Source organism: Perognathus longimembris, chromosome 12 (assembly GCF_023159225.1).
Source record: "Perognathus longimembris pacificus isolate PPM17 chromosome 12, ASM2315922v1, whole genome shotgun sequence".
Lineage (NCBI taxonomy): Eukaryota > Metazoa > Chordata > Mammalia > Rodentia > Heteromyidae > Perognathus > Perognathus longimembris.
The window spans coordinates 53,883,232-53,892,079 of NC_063172.1; positions in this window are offsets into that span (position 1 = coordinate 53,883,232).

Consider the following 8,848-nt stretch of genomic DNA (forward strand, 5'->3'; position numbering starts at 1 on the left):
AGCCTTGAGCTCAGGGACAGCACCCAGGCCCTGAGTTCAAGTCCATGACCACCACCAACAACAAAAAAGTCATAAATTGAAGTTACATCTCATCCACCTAACCTATCACCCTAGCTTCACAACACAGTACACATACTGTGGGTTCTTCCTGTGGAGTAATGTCCAGTGGAAGCTGGAGCTCCCTACCTCAGCTCTGTATCACAAGAGGGTCAGGAACACATCACTGGCTCCAGAGAAGAGCAAAACTCACACTCAAAGTCAAGTTCTTACTGAATTCACACATAGAGCATAATCATATGGCACGCTGTTGTAACTTGTTTTATGTCTTCCTGCTATGATGTTACTCTACATTAATAACAAAAATTTAGAATCGCTTAATGATATGTAACAGTTATACTTTTCTGTGTGTGAGAAAAGGTCTCACCATGTTACCCACATTGATCTTAGCTTGTGAGTACAAGTAATTCCCTTTATCTTAGCTGGGACTACATGTGGAAAACACCACACCTGGCTAAAAATCATCTTTTATGTTAGCTAGATTGCTTTAACAATATAAAACCTAATTCAATCTACCATCATTTGTCTCCTACCTACTCTATACCTTGACATCTTTCTAAATTCTGGGTAAAAGAGGAGTGAAATCTAACCTTTGAAGACAAGGCCTTCTATGAATCTGGCTGAGAGATGAGCTATGTAAGTAAATCTGACAAGAAATTAGGTCCACAACACAATGCTGGAGATAATGTCCAGGAGAGAGGATAGCACACTGCTCATTCTTTGGTGACAAGCACCTGATTAACCTCTTATTTTTACTTGGCAAATTGTTATAGACTAGATAGTGTACCCTTCTTATTTCAGAGCCTGGGTAACAGCCATATGTGCACGTAACACATGCATTTAGCACTGATCCAGCCAGACATTGTGACATCAGGAAGTTTGTATAAACCCACTAAGCCTCAGTCTTCTCTCCTACATAAAGGGAGTAATAGCCGGCACCAATGGTTCATACTTGTAATCCTAGCCACTGGAGTCTGAGATCCCAAGAGCTGAGATTCAAAGCCAGTATGGGTAGGAAAATCCTTAAGACTCCATTCCCAAAATAATAAGCAAAGGACTTGGCTGGAGGTGTTACTCAAGTTGTTCAGCACCAGCAAAGCAATTAAGTCTAACAAACACAAGGTCTTGGGATCAAATTCGAATATCAGAAAAAAGAAGTAGGAGTGTCAGTGACTATTATGATGTATATGATTCACCTAAAACACCCATCATCAGAGTCTTATGTCTTGTGCAACCTAGAGCAAATCATTCAATACCTTTTCTGAAAACAGTAGTAAGAGTTGCTAACTTACAGAGTTGGAGAAAATAAATTGAGTCAGTTGATATAGAGTGACTGGTTTATCATATTCAATAAATGTTTTCTACTAGTAGTAGTATTACTTAAGTACATGTAGACTCAAACATACATTTTATTTATTTACACTGTCATTCCTGAGAAACCAGGGATTGGATACAGGGCTTTGCATTCAGCCTTCTGGCCTGGGCTTGTGGAGAGACATTTAGCATGTAGGAAAGCCTTGAGGGTGCACTGACAGGCTTCTTAGCCTAGTGACAGACTTCCTTGGGTGCACACTATGGCTGCCTGACCAAACCTTGTATCATGACAACCCATGACCTTCAGGAAAGCCATACAGAAAGCATCTGCTCATTCATCCTGGCAGTGCAGCCTTGCCCATGTCAGTGTGCTTAGTGGAAGGGGGAACATTGTCACTATTGACATGCCAGAAACTTTCTTCTAGGACACAGATGCCCACTGGCTACAAAGCATCACTTCATTTAATTCTAATTCATCATTGCTTGACATTAGTTTATGAATAATACACTATAAAATTCACAGGCAACCTCAGTTCCCATTGCTCATCACCCGTGGTAAACTTTGATCTGAAGATGGATCTTGGAGGTTGCCAGACTTACATGTACAACTTAGCTCTGTATTTCCACTTTATCAGGGTGCTATGCACCCTGTGCACATAGTAGTGTACTAGAGGTACTTGTTTGCATGCTAGGTCACTCCCCTGTGTGTGCACTTGAGTAGAAGTGCTTGGCTCCTGAAACAGGACTGCCTTCAAACCCAGAAGACTTGGGGTAGTTCTTTTTGCTTGGTTGCTTCTAGGATTGCTTTGCCAGTGAAGGTAATATCTAATAGTACAGGAATCTTCTATTGGGAAAGTTTATTATAGGGGGGAATATGACTTCATTAGTGTATTTAATGTTGTATATGTTTAATGAAATTCTTTTTCTTTTCTTTTCTTTTCTTTTCTTTTTTTTTTTTTTTTTGCCAGTCCTGGGCCTTGAATTCTGGGCCTGTGCCCTGCTCCTAAGTTCCTTTGGCCCAAGGCTAGTACTCTACCACTTGAGCTACAGCATGACATCTGGTTTTTCCTGCGATTTATTGGAGATAAGAGTCTCACACTTTCCTCCTTGAGCTGATTTTGAACTGCAACCACTGTAACCTTCAGATCTCAACCTCATGAGTAGCTAGGATACCAGGTATGAGCCATCAGCGCTAGGCTTGAAAATCTTTATTCACATATTCTTATAAGCAAAATCTTTTGGCATTGTTTAGTAAAACCAAGTCCTAGTGTCAGTTTATCAAATGGGAGAAAATGCCATCTTCTCACCTCTGATTTTTTACCTTTTCCCACCCAATGGAGGTTCCCTGATGCAACACAGAGCACATGCACCTTGCAGCATAGCATCCTCGCTCCTACTATGATGGCTAGTTACAGCTGTAGGATCTGGGGGATATTCTGGACTTCTCTGTGCTATAGTTTTCTCATTATTAAATTGTGTCTCCCTCATCTGGCTGTTGTGAAATTTATGATAAAGATCAAAACAGAATGCATTCATTTCAATCAGCCAAAGTTGGCATTATCTTAGTGGGAATTTCCTTTTACAATGCCCCTTTCTAGGTCTAACTGAACTCTTGATGACCAGGACCATGGGAAAAGGTGTGGACTTGGTGGTTTTGATCCAGATGGGAGACCAGAAGTTGTAGAAGATGCTGTCACTCTTGAGCAATGATGGCATTATGAAGCCATTCACACGGGAACTTAGAGCCTTTTATGGGTGAATCTGAGTACACATGCAGCTGGCCCTTCATCAGAGCAAACTCTTTGTAAAATTGAAAGAATAGATTTCTTCAGAATTCACAGACCAAACACAGCCCTCCATCCCTAAGACCCCATCCCTCATGCAATGTCCTCATCTACCATCCCCTGTGGAGAGCTGTGCTCAATGACTGTCCTCACACATCCCTAGCCCCAAGTCCCACAGTACCCCACAGAAAGGCATGCCACCCACACAGGGTCCAGCTCAGGAAATGCCCAATAATCATCACAGAGCCACCTACTTTTTTAAAAAGTTGTGATGCATTGTGTGCACTGTTCCACTTGGCATTAGTGCCTCATACAGAGGCAACATTATTTATTAAGACATCTGTATCACTCCCCTGTGACAAAATCCATATTAGACCAACAGCTGAGGGCTTTTACCTGTAATCCTAGCCACTTGGCAGGCTGAGCACAGAGGGAGGCCTGTACTCTTCAAACACTAGGTGTTCCTTGATTACTATGGCAACCAAAAATCAAAGTCCCTATAGAATAGAACCATCACCCATGAGCAGCAGAGATTCAGCACCACACAAGTGATCTCTCCTGGCCTCAACTCTGCCTGTCTCCCCTCTCTGGGAACTCTGTTGTCTGTCTTTTAAATCTCTGCACACAGAGATTAGCATCAGCTCTAAAGTATCCTTCAATATATAGAAGGGGAGAAAGAGGATGAATAACTTGGAAATATACTGCAACTATGTATACTGTCCATATTAGGAAATTCAGTGCAAGTTGCTAACCACTGGGGGTTTGGGCATGAGAAGGGAGAATACAGTAGAGATGGTTGTTCCAAGCAAATCTCAAGTATCATGGAAGAATCTCTTGGTACAAATATTACATACAAAAGAAACTGAGGGGCTGGGAATATGGCCTAGTGGCAAGAGTGCTTGCCTCCTATACATGAAGCCCTGGGTTCAATTCCCAAAACGGCCAGAAGTGGTGCTGTGGCTCAAGTGCAGAGTGCTAGCCTTGAGCAAAAAGAAGCCAGGGACAGTGCTCAGGCCCTGAGTCCAAGGCCCAGGACTGGCAAAAAAAAAAAAAGAAAGAAACTGAAAAAAAATAAATGACAGGAGCACTCTATTGAGAGGAATGGGTACCTCTAGGAGGTTAATGAGTGGGTTAAGAGAGGAATAATGTGGTTAAAGTAGTTTTTTTTCTTGTATGAAAATCGAACAAATGAAACTTGCTGAAATGTTTTGAATGGCGGGGTGGGATAATGGAAAAGGACAGAGGTGAGGTTAATATGCTGCATGTATGTGTGGCAGTATTGCAATGAAGACCCACTTGTACAACTAACATATGCTCATAAAAAAAACAACCAACATTCAATTATACTTTCCCCTTAAAGCCTCCAAACCCCATCTCCCTTACTCACAAACACAAATGGGCATGCTGTCCCCAAGCTCCTTTAGTCCATATTCTTTCCTCCTCATTGGGCTGTGTGGTATTATGCTTGTGTGTCTCTGTTACCTTTAACATATTTTAAAAGAAGTCCTTATAGCAACAAGTATTTATAGAATTTATGAGTATTATATGACACTGAAAATAACATGCTTCTTGTTTGCAATGATTCAATTATTTGAACTTCAGAAGTTTTCCCCACTGAGCAAATTCAAATACTCTTTTACCCTCAAAGAAATCTGTATGCCTAAAGATTAGCTTCCTCTGCTACAAATGCTCTCATTATTCCTAACAAGTCACAGGAAAATATGTGCAATATTGCCTCAATTTCTCTTTCCAATGGTCTGAGGGGATGATCAAGTTGGCAATTGGTCTGTGACCTACCAAGTAACCCTAAATCTGATGTACAGCTTTCTTAGCCATAGGCTTTACAGCCCATAGGAATAGTAATTCAGTGTAAGGACCTACAACCATGCTCTCTTCCCATCCCAGAATGACTCACTATTAGCTAGGAGTGACAAATGACCTAAAAGACTTTGCCACCATTGCCTCATACAATGTGCTGTTTGTAGGCAGCAGTAACTGTTAGGTTCCTTCTGCTCCAAAGTCAGGTATTCTGATTTAAGGAACCACTCCTGCCTTCCAGGCTCTGAGAACAATACTTCCACCCTGCATTAAGCAAGGTGAATGAAGACAACTGTAGTTCTAATAATGATGGAGTTCTAGATGCAGGAGAGTTCATCAGAAATTAATGAAAGAAGTTAAATTACCTTCTCACACTATACAAAGTTATCAAAATAACTTTCAGAGAGGAAAGAAATTAAAGCAAATCCAAGTCATAAAGATATAAGGAATCTAACTTCTGAATAGTAAATATTCTCTGTAGGCATGAAGGAATGAAACAATACAAGGTTACTACAACAATCATAAATCTAAAAGAAAGGTAAAATGTAAGAAATGATTGTCTTAAAATCCATGATTACATTAGAGTCAATGTATTTAGTATTTTGTCTTTTAGGAAAAAAAAGTTAGAACCCCAGAGGAAACTTAGATAAACCTTGTGTTAGCCAGAATTCTATCATTATTACAAATACTTGAGATATCAGTCAGGGAGAGGCAGAGTTCCCTTTGTCTTCTGGTTGTAGAGGTTGAGCCTGTTACTTTGGAGCAGAATGCACCTGACAAAGCAAAACCATTCCCCCTCACAGCAAGAAAATAAGAGAGAGATGAAAGATCTGGGCCCCCACAATACCTTGAAAGTCATACCCTCAATGGAAAGATCTCCCGCTACTCTCCACCACCTGACGATTACACCACCTCTCAACAGCACCAGGATGAGACCAACCTTTTACACATGGGACTTTGCTTGATGAAACAGGAAATCTTCGTTCTACAGGAATAATAATAATATATAGTATTTTTAAAAAATTATTTCCCTGCAAGGCACTGATGGATCAAGCCTGTAATCCTAGCTACCTACTCAGGAGGCTGAGATCTGAGAATCAAGATTCAAAGCCAGCCTGGGCATGAACATCTATTAGATTCTTATTTACAATTCAGCACCAAAAAGTTAGCAAAATGACTCAGGAACAGAACTCAGGCCCTGAGTTCAAGCCCTTGAACCAGCACCCCCCCCAAAAAACACCACATTTTCCTTTGCAGTAAAAAGTTTTGCTGAGTAAACTTTGTTTTTTAACAGTAATGTATGTGTTAGCATTAGGACTTGAACTCAGGGACCTGAAGTGATGAAGGTAATTAATCTGTTGCTATGCTGCTTTCAGCAACAAAGTATTGTTAATACATTCAATGTAAAACTTTTCTGAAGCTGGCCCCTGCTGTCAAATTACATAGTTGTATTTATACAACTTGTTTTGCTCTGTATTGATCACACGAGTAACACACCTCCTCCCTGGAGAGTTTCATCCTGTTTTGCTACCTGGTTGTTAGATATTCTCTAGTGAAGATCAAGATGTCCTGACCTGTTGTGGTTGACACCTGTTGGAAGTAACAAGCCCCTATATTTAAGCTAAAAGGAAAATTCCTGTCGTTTTGGGTATATAATCAGGCTTCTGAGATGGCCCCAGGACTGCATCTTGAGATCCTGCCTGAATTGCAGTCCTGGTGTGCCAGTATTTTTTTTTGCTCAAAAAAATCTTTTTTAAAATTTTTATCTAAGTATCTCATTAACTGTCGATCTGTGGACCCCATAACATTCTGGGGTGTTCGTGTGGACCCCATAACATTCTGAGACGCTCGTCCAGTATCAACGACCACCCCCCCACACACACCATGAGGGAGTCCAGCTGGGCTGCCACCTCTTTTGAGGTACCCGCCTTCTTGTCCCCGGATGTGTTGAGCAAGAAAATCAAAGGCCTCCAGAGGTAATGTTCCCCCAGAGTGTGGGTTAGAGGCCCACCTGGGTGTCTGGTCTGGTTTGTGCACACAGTCAGGAGAGACTCATGAGAAAGCTGGATGCAGCATTAACTCTCCAAGTACTAGGTCTCTATGGCTGGTCCCATTAGGGGCAGGTTTAGATTGTGAGTTAGAGTCCCATCTAGGCAGGCATGATAACCAAACAGAAGTCTGGATTTGGTTCTGAATTCAGATCTGGTTTAAACCTGGCTGGAGGCAGCAGCCTGGCTTGTTTTATAACACCCCATGGCCACTTTTGGTGTTGTCTGTTCCTGTCCTATTTTTGTGGGTTAGTTTGTCTCTACTCTTCCCAATGCCAAGCATGGCACCTGGGGTCCTTGAAGCCACTGGCAGGTGGCCTCAGCAGACTAACTTCCAGGGGATGGAAATCTCCATAGGGGAGGATCCCTGTAAGATGTTTCAGGGCCCCATGGTCTTTCCATCACTCTACCAACCAGCCCATCTACGGATGCCATCAAAAGATCTTTTTGAGAGTTACTTAAAAATCTTCAGAAAGTAAGACTCTGTTTCTCTGTTCTGTCTTGGCTTGTCCTGTTTTTAGAATTGGTACCAGTTTTAACTGTGGATCCCTGTTTTCCAGGCTTTTTGTTGTTCATTTGGACATCGCTGGGGAAATAAAAATTCCAGCCTCTGGCTGGGCCTGGTTACAGGCCTGCTATGTCCCCTTCTGCAAGAAGGCAGATGAGGGCCAGTTCAAACAGCTGGCTAATCTTAGTCTCAGAACAAACTGAAATTGTAAAATGCTCCTGGCTAAAAATGGCAAAAGACAGGCCACCAAGTGGGCTAAGAGATCAGTTTCAGATAACCACCTTCTTCCCCCAACTAAAGGTATTCAAAAGGTAAATTGAAAATTTTTAATGCTCTAGTCAAAATTGGGCTAAGACTAGAGTCAAGTACTGAGTGGGCTGAGTTTAGCTCAGGGGTTCCCCATCCAGCTTTCTTCAGCAGAAAAGCATTTGGTGTACCAAAATGCCTTGCTAACACAAGCAAGCCCTGGTAAATGAGGCTGGAAAATACTAAAAAATCATTTGTTAGAAGTTTTGTCTTAAATCGTGGTTATCCACAAGAGTAAGATTGACAAAAATACCTCTTGACACTGGAAAATGCACGGCTGACATTTTTTGTGCTGTAAGATCTTTTGCATGAATGTGTGGGTGTGGGTGTGCATGCGTGCGCACGCGCTTGAGTGAGTGAATATGTTCAAGATTAAAACTGGCAGTATGATGTAAAAGTGGGTGAGTTTAAGTTTAAACTAAAAAAGTCATCAAGTTTGGGCGTTACCAAATGTTTTAAAGGATTATTGTATTGTTTTAAAGAGGAACTATAATCTGAGGGAAGATGGCACCATCACAATAGGGAGGCACCCCAACTCGCTCCAACTGAATAGTGAGCTGGGAACTATAGCACCCAACACCCCATCAAGAATCCAGCAAACCCAACAACCAGAAGCAACAGAGAAACACAGGAAATGAAAAAGAACCGAAAAAGAAGAGCCTATAACCTGCACGGAGCCAGAAAATCTCCGGGGTACCCCCCCACCCGCCGACCCTGGCCCAAACAGGGCCAGGCTGGGAAAGGGGACCCAGCGCTGGCAAACCAACAGCCGAAAAGTCACACCAGGAGCACAGAGTCCAGACAGCAGGAGCTCCACGAACCCTAGACGGAGCGCAGACCGACTGAGACAGACAGCGGCGGCGAGGGACCAGAGTTGTGGGACCAAATGGCTGGGGTCAGACGTAAGCAGCAGGGGAGCCGGGCGGTGCAGACGGGGAGAGCCGAACAGGACGGAAAAAGCCAGGACAGCCACCACCAAACGACCGATCACCACACCCCAGCACTCCAACCCC